Here is a 17,150-nt window from a genome sequence, read left to right as displayed (position 1 = left end):
AATAGTGTAATATATATGTTGAAACATATGTACTAAAAACCATTTTTTGAGTTTATTATAAATTTGATAAATGGCTTATATATTGTAAACTCTCATTATTTAACGAGAATAATAAATATTTTCTTAATGCTGTGTATTTTACTTTAATGGGTATTGACCGTCTTTAATTATAATTATATAATTAAAACGCCGGAAAGTAAAATTAGTTTAAGTCTTCTACATTGAAGGCTGGGTCGTGGAACATGTCTTCACAGTAGGTGGCCCAGCCGGAACCTTGTAGACATAAAACTTTTTCACAACCTAGATAGCGTTTGGTTACCTATCGCGAAAGATTGCAGTGTATCCAAAAGTCGTCTTTACCTTGAGAATGACTAGTGACACTAGTGTGGTATAGCATTGAATAGATCTAAAGTTTAGAAACCTCTTTATTTGCTATCTACTGAAGGACTATGTATTGGAGATTTGATATTTCTTAATCCTTGTGATAATATAGGACACCCGTTATTTAATAAAACGCTGCTTTGACTTATCAGTAGGTGTGAGTTTTTCGCAACCCAATATTCCTGATATCTTGGGTAGTAGTAATTAATAACTAGTATGGTGTCAGTTTTATTATTACATTGAATCGTGTGCCTGCGTGATTTGACTATATCCCAAGAGGTGTTCGAGAGAAATTCTATTATTCGGAAACCCGGCCGGTTTGGATTCAATCCAAGAATAATTAGAAAAGTAAAGTATATTATTTTAATATACATCTCGTACTAGACAAACTCTTGAAAATAAAAAGCTGTCCCATTAGAAATGAAACGTTTGCTTTTTCACACATGTTTTGAAAAAATAATAATAAATAGTTAAAGTGGAGAAAAAATAAAGTAAAAAAGAAAATAATATAAAGGGGACTCTCCTCTACATTATTCTCTCTCTTACTTTATTTTTTCACCACTTTAGTTATTTATTATAATTTTTCCAAAACAAATGTGCAAAAGTAAACGTTGCATTTTTAATGGGACGGAGGGAGTATTAATCAATTTAAAGTCCATAGCAGACTACAAATTAATTAATGGATATAGAAAGTTTTAGACACGGGAAATAATATATAAAAGAGGTTAACCCGGATTGCTTGTAATCACGGATTGGATGGGTGATCAGTATTTCTTCGATAGTGGCACAAGAAATATTCCATTGACCTTATATTGAATTATGGTTTATAATTTAATTAGTAAAGAAGGTCCAACAGGGGAGGCCCAATCCAAGCCCCATAGATCCCTAACCTAGCCCATCACAAACTCTATAAATATGGATGTAAGGAGAGGAGACAAATACACATCACAAGAAGTGAAACCCTAGCCTCCACACTTGGAATTTTCGCCCCTCCCTCTCTAATAGAGGAATTTGAAATTCCTCTTATTTGTTCTTGGCATTCTTGTCTTCTCCTTCAAGATCCGTATAATTTCTAAGAGATTCCTCCCACAAAGAATTTAGATCTATAGAGTTGGGTCATAGGTTAGAAGATCCTTGTTCTTGCAATCACAATCAAGCTTCAAGATCTACATGTGGAGAAGTAGCGAGCCACTTTGATTCTTTGGAGAATCAAAATTGTAAGTATTCAACATCATAATTTAATTTAAATTATGTGATTAATTGCGCAATAACATGTCTCTACATATTCAGGCATGAAATTGAATCGGTCCACATAATCACCTAAATAGATTCTTTTTGTAGATTTATTTATTTTACAATTTCCGTTGCGCTAATTCCCAACAATTGGTATCAGAGCCATGCTTTTAGGCTCTGATTATGTGGATTTAATCTTGTTTTTTCAAAATTACATGGATCGGGGAAGAATACTTTAGATCTATAAGTGAATATTCTAGATCGGCTAAAGAACATTCTAGATCTATGAATTTTATTCAGGGTCGGTGAAGAATGTCTTGATCTACAAAAGAATATTCCAAAATCTATAGAGTATATTCTAGATCTATATAATATAATTGCAAAGTAGAATATTCTAGATCTATAAGAATATTCTTGATTAATAATATTGTAGATCTATGATAGTTTATTCTAGATCTATGTTGTTGTGTTCTTCATATGAGTGTTTCTTGTGTAGATCTACATTTTTGAAAAATGTGATGGATGATTGTTTTAATGCTTGCAATATTGCGTGATTGTTGAATCTTGTTGTTCTTTGTTTTATTGTAAACCCACGGGGTTTGACCGTGGTAGATTAGGTTTTGTTTTTCCGTGTATTTTCTTTTGTAAACAAATGTAATAGTTAGAATACTAAGAAATGTAATACAATGGAGCAAACAAGACGAAGAACGAATTAGGTGAGGTAGATCTAGGCGGCGACCGAAACCCTAGCGGGCTCGACCGCACACAGATCTAGACGGCGAAGGAGGCGGCGGAGTAGGACGCGGAAGGAGCTGGCGGCGGCGGCAGATCAATGGCGTGGCAGCCTTGGCGGCGGCTGAAACCCTAGCGGGCTCAGCCGCGCGCGGATCAAGGTGGCAGGGCGGCTGGCGACGACATGGCTGCCGGTGGCGGCTGCGGGTGCTCGTCGGCGGCTGGGCAAGGCGGCGGCACGGGCTGACGGCGGCAGCAGGTCAGCGGCAAGGGCAGCCTTGGCGGCGGCTGAAACCCTAGCGGGTTCGGCTGCACGCAGATCGAGGCAGCTGGGCGGCTGATGCTGTGTAGCTGGCTGATATGGTTGGCGACGCTCCGCGGCGGAAAGGCAGTCCCGATGAAGACGCCGGCGGTGCGGATCCCTAGTAGGCGGCGACGGCTAGTTGTTTTTATTTTAGGGTAAAACCCTAATTAAGGTTTTCGATGGCCCGATTAATAGGCAAGGCCCAATGTGTGGTCTTGACCTAATATTTATGCCCTAGATATTTGATATATTCAAATGGGATATATATTCTATTTAATCCTTTATATCCGGAGTACAATGGTTCATGGAAAGGATAAATTATAATTATTTGGTTTTAGACACTTAGTGGTTTAAAATAAAATGATTTATTTGATTATTTATTATGTGACAAAGTGTGCAAAATTATTACCTATGTGATTTACATCTTATGTGAGTTAAATAATTATTTTCTTGCATGATACTCAAATGAAAACCATTTTATTTAAAAATGACTAAGCGATAATTACGAACAGTCATGTTGTATATGTATATGGTTTCCATAAAATGTTATTCAAATGTGAAGTAAATTAGGTAACACTTCGACCTTTCTTTAGAGGATTTATGTTATTGGTAATATTTACATAGTTGGATAATTACGAACAATCATGTTGTATATGGTTCCGAATAATAAAACATTGTTTCGAGCTCCTCTTAAGGAGATTATCAAACGATACTAATCTCGTGCACGATTGAACATAATAACAATCCTAGCACCGCTAGATATTAATCACCACTACTCAAGATAACAGAATTATTGGGTTGCGAAAAACTCGCACCTTTGACAATTCAAAGTAGTGCATCTGAATATCCGCACCGATTCGAAAATTTAAAATTGGGTTCGGTTTGTTTGGTTTTTCAGTTCGGTTCGGTTTTAGAATTTTGAAAATTTCAGTTTTTCGGTTCGATAGAAAAAAACGGATAACCGAATTATATTTTAATATATATATATATATATATATATAATATTATTTAAATATACTTAAAAGTAAAACCCTAAACACAAAGATTGTGTTTTCTTTGAATGCTCCGCCGCATGCTACGCTCCTCTTCCTTCTCTCAATTCTCAAACCCAAAATCTCTCAACCTCTCCATCACCACGACACCAAGCTGTCGCCTCCAGCGGTCTGCTCCGGCCCGACGCCCATCCACGCCGTGAGAGAGAGATAGAGCTCCGACCAGTCGCCCCTTAGTCCTCCAGCTCCCTTCATGCCTTCATCTTCATCGCTCCAGCTCTACCCAAACCTTCAATTGCACAATTATGTAACCCATCTGCCTCTTTCTCTACTTTGACATGGATGATTTAATGCATAATATAGTAGTAAATTCTTGATTCAATGCATAATATAGCAATGATAATTATACATTTCGATTGAAAGATTAATGTTATTGGCTTTCACCAATTGATACTATCGACCCAAACAACAAAGTTTTTGATCAACTTTTATAAAGATGAGTATTTCAAATTAAAGCTATGACGATCTGGAGGGAAGAATTAAATACATAGAGGAGGGAAGTAGACGTCACCAAATCGAACCGGCCCGGAACCGTCACCGGCGGTTCGGAACCATGAATCGGAACCGCGGTGGCGGTTCGGAACCGGATAGGAGTCGGCGGTTTAGGCGGGCCGGTTCAGGTTCGCGAAAAATCAAGAACCGTAACCGGCGGTTCCGAACCGCCGGTTCGGCGGTTCCGGTAGCTTTTCAGGGTTTAGGGTATAGGCATGCAGGCGTAGGCATGCCGACTAAGAGTATATATATATACTATCTATTTACATTTATAATTTATTGTTTTTTACTTCAACTTTTTTTATTTAAGTCTTTTGATTCTTTTGTAATTTCAATTTTCAACATTTGTATTTGTAATATCGACATTCACATATCGTTCAAATTTGTATGATTGTATGATTGTTTCAATAAAATTCCAATTGTTCCAACTCCAATGTCGACTTCTACTCCATTTGTCAATTGTCATTCTCGTTTTATTTATTTATTCGATAGTACAAGACTACAACTACACCTACAACTCTACAATTAGTACTATACCGGAATAAAATTTAAAAAAATAAAAAATAAAATTCGGCATTGAACCGGCGGTCCGAACCGGAACCGCCCCGGAACCGGCCCGGAACCGTCTGGAAACCGCCGGTTTTGAACCGGCTTGGAACCGTGACTGAACTGGAACCGGAACCGGAACTGCCTGACCCTAGGCGGGCCGGTTCAGGTTCCATATTTTTTTGAACCGGAACCGGCGGTTCCGAACCGGGAACCGGCGGTTCATGAACCGTGGTGACGTCTAGAGGGAAGCATACATTTTACTGGGTGGCTGGAGGGCATGGGTTGCTGAGAGATGGATGCTAGGGTAAGAAGAATTGGACTTTGGAGGCGGAAGTCAGAACTCAGAAGTGTTAGTCGTTCTATTTCTTTTAGGATTTAGAATTTGTTTTAAATTAATAAAAAATGTATATATAATATATACTATTAAAATATAATTTGGTTTTTCGATTATTCAGTTTTATTTTTTGTCCAAACCAAACCGAATATAAAAACTGAAATTTTTGTATTTTCAAAACCAAACCAAAAAAACAGAATCGAATTTCAAAATTTCAGTTTGATTTGGATCAGTTTGGATATTCGATTTTCGGATTTTTTTGCTCACCCCTAATGTATATTAAGAAATAGTTATTTATTAAGACCTCGTCTTTAAATAGATAGCATAAAGACATGTCTTGCTGTTAGATCCGTTCAGTGTTATCTCACACTAATGTCATATTATTTCAGTTTGTCTTAGAAATAATCGGACTGACATTGCAACCTTTCGCAATAGGTAGTCTAAGCCTATCTGAGTTGTGAAATTCTTCTTTTCTTTGTTTAGAACTGACTGTGTTACCTTAAAGTGGACAACGTCCACAACCAGTCTACTAAAACAAAGACTTAGACTTTGTTAAGTTTCTTATACATTTAAATATGTAATAAAACAACCATTAAATGTAAAATAGAACAACATTATGACCAAAATAATCTGTTTTATTCCTTGGAAAATAAAATAAGAGTTTTTACAGTATTCAATCACTCGAAAGATGATTTCTAGTATACAATCTCTAACAATCTCACACTTATACTCAAAGCAGCTATTCGAGTATACAAAGTGTACGAGTCGAACTCCAATTCCTTTAACATGGAGATCGAACGGCTTGACCGCTAACACCTTCGTGAAAGGATCTGTCGTGTTGTTCTCTGACGCAATCTTGACCACTTATATGTCTTCTCTCTGCAAAATATCTCTAATGATATGATACTTCCTATCTATGTGTTTGCTTGCTTTGTGAGCTCTCCGTTCTTTCGAGTTTTCCACAACATCAGCATTGTCACAATAAATGGTGATGCTCTTGGGCAGATTCGAAACCACACCTAAGTCCAGAAGGAAGTTCTTCAGCCATGCAACTTCCTTTGTAGCCTCTGAAGCGACCATATATTCAGCTTCCATGGCAGAGTCCGCAATGCATCTCTACTTTACACTCTTCCATACTACGGCACCACCTTCTAAGGTGAACACATATCTAGAGGTAGATTTCCTCGAGTCTAGATCAGCTTGGAAATCTGAATCGTATATCCTAAAGGACAGAGCTCGGCTGCATTGTAAACTAGAACATAGTCCTTAGTCCTTTTCAGGTACTTGAGTATGTTCTTTACGGTAGACCAATGTCCTGAACCAAGATTTGACTGGTACCTTGCTATCATGCCAACAGCAAAACAAATATCAGGCCTTGTACAAAGCATTTTGTCACATTTCACGTTTTACCATTTTGGTAATGGACTCTATATTCCACTAACCCATTCTAACTCATATTTTATTATAAAATTAATATATAAAAGTAGGACCCAGTATCCACTAACTTTTTCAACTCCCTTTCCATTACATTCCTTAAAATCGGCACCCGGTCAAAGTGTGATAAAATTTAAGGAACGGATTGAGTAGCATTTTGGACCTCCTACCTCCTAGTATCAAAATCCAAGATTTGTCATTGCCACAATTGATATGTTGTTAATTGTATTTGTATTTGTGTTTGCTAATAGATTTAATCATAAAAAATGTGGAGACTGACTCTTTAGTCTTATGCCGATTAAAAATAAGATTATTTGGAAATACATTATGCGATTGCATATTTGAGCGCTTATTCAGTTTGTATACTAATATTTGGTGTCATGTGGTGCCCAAGTTGGAGAATGTTGGAAATTTGGAATTCTGCCGGACTAATTCAATGCGTATGATATCTATTGATTGTCCAATTAAAATTATTTTTCAAAAATTAAAGTTCGGCCTAAAATATATTTAATTTATTATGGAAATAAGTGTATATATTAAATGAAATTTTCTATTTGTCAAAGAATCAAATAGAAAATCAAAGATTTTATATTTATATGATTATAAAACCCATGACATTAGTATAATGATTCAACTAGTTAGAGTTTGAAAAAAAGTGAAAATATGTGTTAAAATGGAAAAATCACAAAAGGATACAGAAAATCTCCATAGTTATATTAATTCATTAGATTTCCTCTTGGCAGCTGCATACTAAATCTATCTACTTGAAAATGAGGCATCGAGTATCATGGGTGGTGTCTATTAATTACACGTACAATGCAACACATCCAGAAAATCATTTTTTAATGTAAAAAAGAACATAAAAGACTATAAATTGTGAACAGAATTCTCTTCTAGTGTGATGAGGCGGACTTTAAATTATCTTTTCCATTTATATAAACATTCTAGGTAGCAAAAAGAGTTCATTATCCCAAAAACCCCAAAACAAAGCTGAGTATGGAGAAGCAGAAGCTCGTTCTAATCCTAACCGACGACATCATCGGCGGCGACATCCCCACCATCTGGCGCGTAGCGGAAAGCAACCTAACCGACGTTCTGCCGTCGGCATTCGGGATGGTACTTGTAACGCCCCACTTTTTGGACCCTAATTTTTGAACCGTAAAATTTTTGCATCTAATGTTTTTAATGCCTAGAAATCCATGGATTAAATGCCTAGAAATCCATGGATTAAATGACGAATGAAATGGTTATTTGCTATTCCTGTGACCTAATTTGATTTAGGGTTTGAAAGTGCGTTGACGAAATTAATTTTGTATATATTAATAATTACTTTTCGTGAGAAATATTTATTAGATTCAATTCCGTGTTGGATCCGATAAACTAAATAAATAGTAACACAAATTTAATCTTGTGGAAAATAAATTGTGGGTTACACAATTTAAATGAAATACAAAGGGTCTTGAGCCCAAATAAATTAAATTCTACACCAAATAATCTCTTCCCCTCTACCGTGATTTTCCTTTTCCAACCTGCAAATATCAAGGCAGCAATTTATTCAAATTGATTGTGAAATCAATTACCCAAATTACTCCCCCTTTTTTTTTCACCCCTGCATAATCGTTCCAATCTCTATGAAATCCTTCCAAAATTAAACCTCATCAATTATACACTCACGTTGCTGCGCAGTATATTAATCTCCATACCCTAATCTCTCCGCCTCACACAAATTCTCACTATCAATTCACTTTTGAATCACAAAATCTTTCTCTCAAGGCGGAGGAGGAGAGTTCATGATCATTCTTCCCACCCAATTCTTATTCCATTACGGTAATCATCTTTTCATGTTCCTTCTCACAAGATAAATTCACTTTGACACATAAGTCACTTTGAAATCCATTTTCTGACAGAAATCGGGACCAAATTCAGTGAGGAGGAAACATAAGTCACAATCCTACTGTTAAGCCAAGCCATTTGTGTTAGCTGTTGTTGAAGGTATATACCTCTCTCACCCAAATCTGACTTTCATACTGCTGCATCTACACATCATACACTACTGATAAACACAATCTGAAATCAAATCGATAAATCGCATGATGCATGAAATACTATGAGAATAAATGCAATAGGTGACTAAATAAAACGGGTGCATAGATATATGCACACGTGGATGTTGGGAGCAAGGATCATATCTTCACATGCACGCGTCCGCAGAGGATTAGAAGGATTAGAAGTTTGTTATAGTTAGTTGGAAGTTAGTTAGCTGTATTCTCAATATATAAGCTGTTTCTTTCATTGTAAACACTCAACATTTACGAATTAATGCAACTAGCTTCTTCTTCTACTCTCTCGTCCCCTGCTAGCAGTTCCTTGCGTATTGGTGCGATCTCGGTTGCTGTTCCTACCGCCGGCAGCCCCGATCCGGTACCAAGTGGTATCAGTCCTTCCGATCTGGTGCCTGACATGGTGGACACTCGTTCCGGCGATTTCCGCCGATTGGAAGAGATGTTCACGACCGCCATGGCTGAGTTCTCCACGAAAGTAGCCGATGCTGATCGTCGGCGAGAGGAGCTCGATAGGCTGCGCGAACAATCGGATGGTACGCGTGATCTCACATTGAAGGAGCTTCGCGAGGAACTTCTCGCTCTCCAGCTACAACAAAATGAGATGATGACGCGCTTTGTGGCGAATCCAGCTGGGCAGGGGATCGGAGGTGCTGCGCTTCGTCCTCAAGGTCCTCAATACTTTGCTACTCGACAATCTAAAGTTGGATTTCCAATTTTCACCGGTGAGGATCTAGCTGGCTGGATACTACGCTGTGATCACTTCTTCACGGTGGATCTGACACCGGAGGAGGCCAAAGTTCGACTGGCGGTGATCAACTTTGAAGGCAGAGCTCTGCTATGGTTTCAAAATTGGTCGAAATATCAGGATCGAGCAATGTCTGTGCCTTGGCCATTGTTTCTGCAAGCTCTAGAAGGTCGCTTTGGAGATCAACTGCTCGGTGATCCAATGACTGAACTACTGGCCTTGAAGCAAACAGGTTCATTTACTGATTATCACGATCGATTTGAATTGTTGCTTGGTCGGGTGTCACTCTCTGAATCGTATGCTATAAGTCACTTCATTAATGGACTGAAACCGTTTGTGCAAAAGGCTGTGAGAATGTTTATGCCTCAAACACTAGTTCATGCGTATGCCTTAGCTAGATTACAAGAATTCTCAAATCCAGTTAAGGAGGGGTTTTCTCAGAGTGCTAGGAGGTTTAGTACTACTGACTCTAAGCCTAATAACTACTCTACACCACTCCTTCCAACTCCTAGTATACCTGCTTTCAAAAATAAGAGGCTACTTACTGATGAGGAGATGGCAGATAAGAGAGCAAAAGGATTGTGCTATGGTTGTGATGAAAAATTTGAAAGAGGACACCGTTGTGTTAGAAAACAATTGTATCTGCTTGAGATTGATGATGGTGTGAGGGAAGTGATTCATAATGAAGAGGTACAAGAGGAGGAATTTACTGAGGAAGAGAATCCACTAATTTCTATTCATGCTATCTGTGGCTCTTCTTCGAAGGGGTTTAGAACTATGAGAGTAACCGGTAGAGTGGGTAAGAAGGCTATTCATATTCTCATTGACTCAGGGAGTACTCATAACTTCTTAGATCTCCAGTTAGCCAAGAGAATGGGCTTGCTATTGACTCCAGTTCATCCGGTTATGGTTGATGTAGCTGATGGTAACCGTTTGGAATGCAACTCAATGTGTAAAGGGCTAAAGTGGACATTGAGGGGGACCACGTTCTCTACTGATGTACTTCTGCTTCGATTGGGTAACTGTGATATGGTGTTAGGCATACAATGGCTGGAAACCTTGGGTACAAATCCACTGGGATTTTAAAAATCTAACAATGGACTTCCACTTGAATGGGAGAAGGCACTTTTTGAGAGGGGGTTCCAATGAGCAGAAGGTGCATACTGTTTCAGAGAAAGAAATGGATAAGCTTCTACATCAGGGGGATGGTATTCAACTATGCTGCATTAAAGTGAACATGGAAGAGGGCACATAGGAGAAGGCTATAGATAAAGAAAAGGAGATGAACATTGAAACTCCTCAACAAATACAACTATTTTTAGAGGAGCAGAGGGCAGTTTTTGCTGAGCCTACTTCTTTGCCTCCTATGCGATCACACAACCACAAAATTAATCCTGGAGCTACACCTGTTAACTCCAGACCTTATAGGCACTCGGCTATCCAGAAAAATGTTATTGAGAAACAAGTTGCTGATCTATTACAACAAGGATTCATTAGACCTAGCTGTAGTCCCTTCTCTTCTCCGGTTGTGTTGGTGAAAAAGAAGGATGGGTCATGGAGAATGTGTGTGGACTACAGAAGGCTAAACAAGGTAACAGTAAAGGATAAGTATCCTATCCCTTTAATTGATGAACTACTAGAAGAATTAAAGGGAGCTACGGTTTTTTCTAAGATTGACTTAAGAGCTGGTTACCATCAGATCAGAATGGTGGAAGAGGATGTGTCTAAAACAGCTTTTATGACCCATGATGGTCACTACGAGTTTGCGGTGATGCCATTCGGGCTTACTAATGCCCCAGCCACTTTTCAAGGTCTAATGAATGATATCTTCAGACCCTTTCTAAGGAAGTTTGTATTGGTTTTCTTTGATGACATTTTAATCTACAGTGGCAGTGTAGATGCTCACTTGAGCCATTTGCAGTTGGTTTTTGAAAAGCTGAAAGAACACTCCTTATTTGCTAAAGAAAGCAAGTGTGAATTTGCTAAAACCAAGATAGAGTACTTGGGCCATATCATTTCAGAGCAGGGAGTCTCTACTGATCCAAAAAAGTTGAAAGCCATGCAGGATTGGCCTGCTCCTAATGATGTATCAAAACTCAGAGGGTTCTTAGGCCTTACAGGTTACTACAGGAAATTTATTAAGAACTATGGTCTCATATGCAAACCCCTCACTGATTTACTGAGAAAAGATGCTTTCCATTGGGATAGCAAGGCTGAACAGGCCTTCTTAGAACTCAAAAGGGCCATGATGTCTCCTCCAGTATTAAGCCTGCCTGATTTTTCCTTGCCTTTTGTGGTGGAGACCGACGCTTCAAGCTATGGGATTGGAGCTGTTTTAATGCAAGAGGGCCACCCCCTTGCTTTCATTAGTAAAACTCTTGGTCCCAAACACAAGAGTCTATCAGTTTATGACAAGGAGTTACTTGCAATTGTATTTGCTGTTACTTATTGGGGACATTATTTGAGTTCGGGTCCTTTTGAGGTCAGAACAGATCATAAGACCCTCAGCCATCTGATGCAACAAAAATTGACAACCCCGGGCCAACTCAGTTGGCTATCCAAACTAATGGCCTTTGATTTTGAAATTACGTATAAGAAGGGCGTGGAGAATGTAGTAGCTGATGCACTTTCTAGAGTGCATTCTTCTGAGGTTTTCTGTATGGCAATTACTTCTGTCTCAACTGATCTATATCCCTTGGTTCAAGCAACCTGGACCTCTGATCCTCAACTAAAAGCCATAATTGATGAGCTGCAGCAGGATCCACAAATGAACTCCAAATACTCTTGGATTGGAGATCAACTTAGAAGAAAAGGAAGATTAGTGGTGGGCAATGATCAGAACCTGAGGCTTCAAATTGTTCACCTATTCCATGATTCGAGTTCTGGGGGACACTCGGGAATACATGCTACCTATAAACGGCTCTCTTCACTCTTCTATTGGCCTAACATGGAGAAACAGATCAGGCAGTATATTCGTGAATGTGATGTGTGTCAATGATTTAAGTATGATAATAGTGCTTACCCGGGACTTCTACAGCCATTACCTATCCCTGATGAAGCTTGGTCCCAGGTCAGCATGGATTTCATTGAAGGACTCCCTCTATCCAATGGGAAATCTATAATTTTGGTTGTGGTTGATCGTCTTACTAAATATGCTCACTTCATGAGCCTCAGCCATCCTTATACTGCTCTTACGGTGGCTCAAGCTTTCTTGGATTATGTTTTTAAGCTCCATGGCCTACCTACTATCCTTATTAGTGACAGAGATAAGGTCTTCCTCAGCAAATTCTGGTCAGATTTTTTCAAACTTCAAGAAGTCGAACTGAACATGTCTACGGCATACCACCCTCAAACCGATGGCCAAACTGAGGTGGTTAATCGTTGTTTAGAGACTTATTTGAGGTGTATGTGTGGTGATCAGCCAGCTGACTGGAGTAAGTGGCTAAGTCTAGCTGAGTTTTGGTATAACACTTCATTTCACTCTGCTATAGAGACCACCCCCTTCGAAGCTCTGTATGGATACCCTGCTCCTATCCATATTCCATATTTCAAAGGTGATTCGGCTGTGCATGATGTTAATACGAGCCTAATGGCGAGGGATGCGATGATGGAGGTCCTCAAGCACCATCTTGGTCGTGCTCAGCGTCGCATGAAGCAGCAACACGACAAACACCGTTCGGAGAGGTCGTTTCAAATCGGTGATTGGGTATATTTGAAGCTCCAGCCTTATCGTCAAAACACTTTACGCGACCGCCAATTCCAGAAACTCAGCCCGAGGTACTTCGGTCCATTCAAAGTGGTGGATAAGTTCGGTGAAGTTGCTTACAAACTTCTTCTTCCTGCCGATTCAAAGATACACCCGGTGTTCCATGTGTCCCAATTGAAGAAGAAGATAGGACCTCTCTCTCAACTGCATGGTACTCTTCCTACTGCAGGTAACTCTTCTTTCATGGAGCCTGTTCAGATTTTGGATAGGCGTTTGATTAAGCGAGGCAATCGACCGGCAACACAAGTCTTGATCCATTGGGCCACTATGAGAATAAATGCAATAGGTGATTAAATGAAACGGGTGCATAGATATATGCACACGTGGATGTTGGGAGCAAGGATCATATCTTCACATGCACGCGTCCGCAGAGGATTAGAAGGATTAGAAGTTTGTTATAGTTAGTTGGAAGTTAGTTAGCTGTATTCTCAATATATAAGCTGTTTCTTTCATTGTAAACACTCAACATTTACGAATTAATGCAACTAGCTTCTTCTTCTACTCTCTCGTCCCCTGCTAGCAGTTCCTTGCGTATTGGTGCGATCTCGGTTGCTGTTCCTACCGCCGGAAGCCCCGATCCGGTACCATCGCATAATCGAAGCAAACCAAGTAAAAGATCAAACTTTTAATCGAAAATTTAGAACTTACCTTGCGGGGTTGTTCGGGGTGAATCGGGGATGAGTTTGAGGCCGCCGGAGCGGCGACACAGCAGCTGCTGCGGCGCCGGGCGACGGCGGTGGGTGCGAGCGACGAATTGGAGCCGGCAGCGTTGCACCACAGCGAACTGGGGAAACCGGCGAGTTCTGTTTTGGGATCTTGTTTTGATCTTTTAGTGAGAGCGAACAGAATTGGTGTATGCGCCTATAAAATCTTCAATTCTTGATTGCTGCAATTTGAGAAATTTGGTTATGTTATTTTGAAAATACAATAGAAGGAGAGAGAGGGAGCAGACGACAATTTTTGTGGAAATAGGAGAAGTGGCAGATGTATGTAGGGCTAGGGAAAAATACCGAAAAAATGATATATTGCTCGTATCGTATTGAAAAATATCGAAAAATTATCGTATTTTCGATATATTGTAATTTTCGATACGATACGATATCGTATCGAAAACTTTCGATACGATAACGATATGAATTTCCTTATATCGCGATATATCGTTTTATATCGAAAATACGATATATATCGAAAATTTTCAATATATCGATATTTTCGATATATATCGATATTATATTTTCGATATATATCGATATATATCGAAATTTAGGGCCTAAACCCTAAACCCGATATATATCGATATTTAACGATATATCGATATTTAACGATATATCGATATTTAACGATATATCGAATTTCGATACGATATATCGAAATATCGATATGATAACGATATGCAATTTTTTTATATCGAAAGTTCGATATATCGAAACTTTCGATACGATAACGATATGAAATTCTTTCATATCGATATTTTTGATATGATACACGATACAACGTTTTCGATACGATATATCGTATCGACCCACCCCTAGATGTATGTACGTGAGTTTAATTGGTGAGTATATTAAGTGGTGATATTTGCAAAATGGAATGTAAGGAGTACGTATGGTTTTGGGAGTGTGACAAAAGTGCATTTGATTGTTTTATTTAAACTTCTTTTTAAATTGATATGAGTTACAAATAGAATGGATTGAAATATTCAATTTGTTGGATTAGTTGGTGTTTACCTTTTGGGCTTTTTTTTTATTTGAGTTGGGCTGCTTTGTTTTTCTTTCTTGTCGAGCTGTTTTAAATAATTCTAAGAGCTGGGACGGAGTTAATTAAATCCGAATTTAATCCAAAAGACCAAGTTCTAATCGAGAAGAATTCATAATCTTATCAAGAAAATAATTGAAGCCTTAGGAAGCATGCATCTTATCTAGTGCTTGATTCCTTATGTTGACATGTGTGTTATTTAATATCTAAAGGTGATATCTTGGCTGCGAGACGTGAAACCAAGGGGAAGAATATAGTTGGGAATTAAGCGCTTCGAGGTGGGCTTTTTTTAAATAAGGACGTTGTCCTAAATGCTTTTATCAAAGGGATGAAATTTGTGTTTATCATGCCTTGTTAAATTTTAACGTGCCTATCTGAGATGGTTGTAGCCATTTATTGTTTAAATCGAATTCGGGTCCTTGTAGGGCCGCAAACCCTACTTGGATTAGTGTACACCTATGGTAGACCGTGTGTCAGCGTACGGGTTGGCCGGTCTAGTGGCTTGGTTTGTGGCCACATTCCAAGCCATGTATGAGCAGATATGGTAAACGTCTATGGGAAAATGACTGATCAGTCGACTTTTGACAATGGATATGATTTTTAGTGCCTCGGGCCTTTTCAAAATTAAAACCCCGATGGTTACTTATTGGCATGATAAATATTATTTTTGTAACTTGTTTTCGGCATAGTCCATTGAGTATTTTTATAGTACTCAGCCCTGCATATGTTTTTCCTTATGTGCAGGTTGAGCGGCGACGAGCTTGGGGTGGTGTTGAGTCGAACCTTAATCATTGTTGGATTTATTTTGAACTCCGAGGGGCGCCGTGTCTTCATACATAGCGTCACTCTTACTCTTGGATGCTTCCGCTGAGATAATACTATTTTTCACAATTATAGTGTGAACCCCCTTTTTTTCCTCTTGAATTATAAATGATGATAATTGTTGACCTTGGATTTTAAACCTAAGCATTTACTCTGATTTTTTTTCCCTCGACATTTGAATATTGATTATCTTTGTCAAACTCTTTATTGAAACCCTAGAAAATTCTCCTTTCTTAAACTGCCATTGGTCGCGACCTCCCGCATTTATTAACCCTAGAAAGGGCGGTCTTGACAGTACTGGTGCTGGACAACCCCGTCACGTCCGGGCCCGAGCTAGAGTCCGGGGAGCTGGGGCGGATGCAGGGGACCGTGGCGCTGGCCAACCTCAGCGAGCAGGCTCTCGCGATGGTCCTCAACCTTGTGTTCACCACGGGGGAGTTCGAGGGCAGCACGCTTAGCATTCTCGGCCGGAACCCGTTGGGCGCAGAGTTAAGGGAGGTTTCCATCGTGGCCGGCACCGGCGCCTTTAGGATGGCCACCGGTTATGTTATGATTACCACTTATTATAATGACCCCGCTCAGGTTCGTAATGTGCATGAGTACACTTTGGTCGTCTTTCATACGGATTCCAACTTAGTGTTGTCGACCAGCTGAAGTTATTGATCCAAAATAGTTACTACATGTTTGAATAAGGCATGGGTTTTCATAAATTTGTCATCTTTGGATTTGGCATGATTTTTTAATATTTGATGTAAGTGCAATAAAGCTCTTAGGAGTACTATTTTAATGGAACTTTGAATGATTAATTTTGTTTGTTGATGTGTTTTGAACTTAAATTAAAGCCCCAAAAAATCCAAACTAGTATTATCAATCTTTTTAAGATATCAATCTAAACGTTAAAATCTAAAAATAATAAACCAGGAGTGTTACCAAGTTCAAAGACTATGAACAAATGTATATAAACCATAAAATTCTTGCACATATCCAAGAAGGATCTTCACCGTATATCCTAAAAGAGATCCAGGAATAACGGACTAACAGTATTCACGAGAATGAACATGTTAAAAACGAATGGCCCACCTCTTTCACTTAAAATCTTAACTTGTCCTTGCATTCCAATTTCTCGAAAATCGTGCATGGAGAAATCCTTGGTTTAAAATTCTCCAGCCCAATATTTGCTCTCCTTCACAACTGGCTCAACTAAATAAAAACCTCAACCCAGCACTACCATTTATGCTATTTACTTGAACCAATAGTATGGCCTAGTATAAAAAGTAGCAGCCCCAAAGATATACTCCCATTTCCATCGACCACTCTAGCTAGTCCGTGGTGGAATAAAATTATACTCCCTCCTCCCTACAATAATATGCACTCTTTCCAATATTGGAAATTTTTCTCTCTCTAATGAGGTGGGACCTATTTCCCCTAACCATACTTTAACTACTTTTTCTCTCTACCTCTCTCTTATTTTATCAATTTTGTATTAAA

General features: G+C 38.9%; 1 long non-coding RNA gene and 1 pseudogene across 1 annotated transcript; both read left to right on the top strand.

Moving 5' to 3' along the window:
* Window positions 1-7,425: 7,425 nt before the first annotated feature.
* Window positions 7,426-15,832, top strand: LOC148932381 (uncharacterized). The gene is made up of 3 exons (XR_016135842.1): window positions 7,426-7,627; window positions 15,053-15,118; window positions 15,585-15,832. It is a non-coding gene; the product is annotated as an uncharacterized LOC148932381 (long non-coding RNA).
* On the top strand, window positions 8,816-12,317 carry LOC148932382 (uncharacterized; annotated as a pseudogene).
* Window positions 15,833-17,150: the final 1,318 nt, after the last annotated feature.

Source organism: Salvia hispanica, chromosome 2 (genome assembly GCF_029641045.1).
Source record: "Salvia hispanica isolate PSC_SH4W2 chromosome 2, Shi_PSC_v1, whole genome shotgun sequence".
Taxonomy (NCBI): Eukaryota; Viridiplantae; Streptophyta; class Magnoliopsida; order Lamiales; family Lamiaceae; genus Salvia; species Salvia hispanica.
The sequence above is the reverse complement of the archived record's forward strand: the minus strand, read 5'-3'. Positions and strand labels throughout refer to the sequence as shown.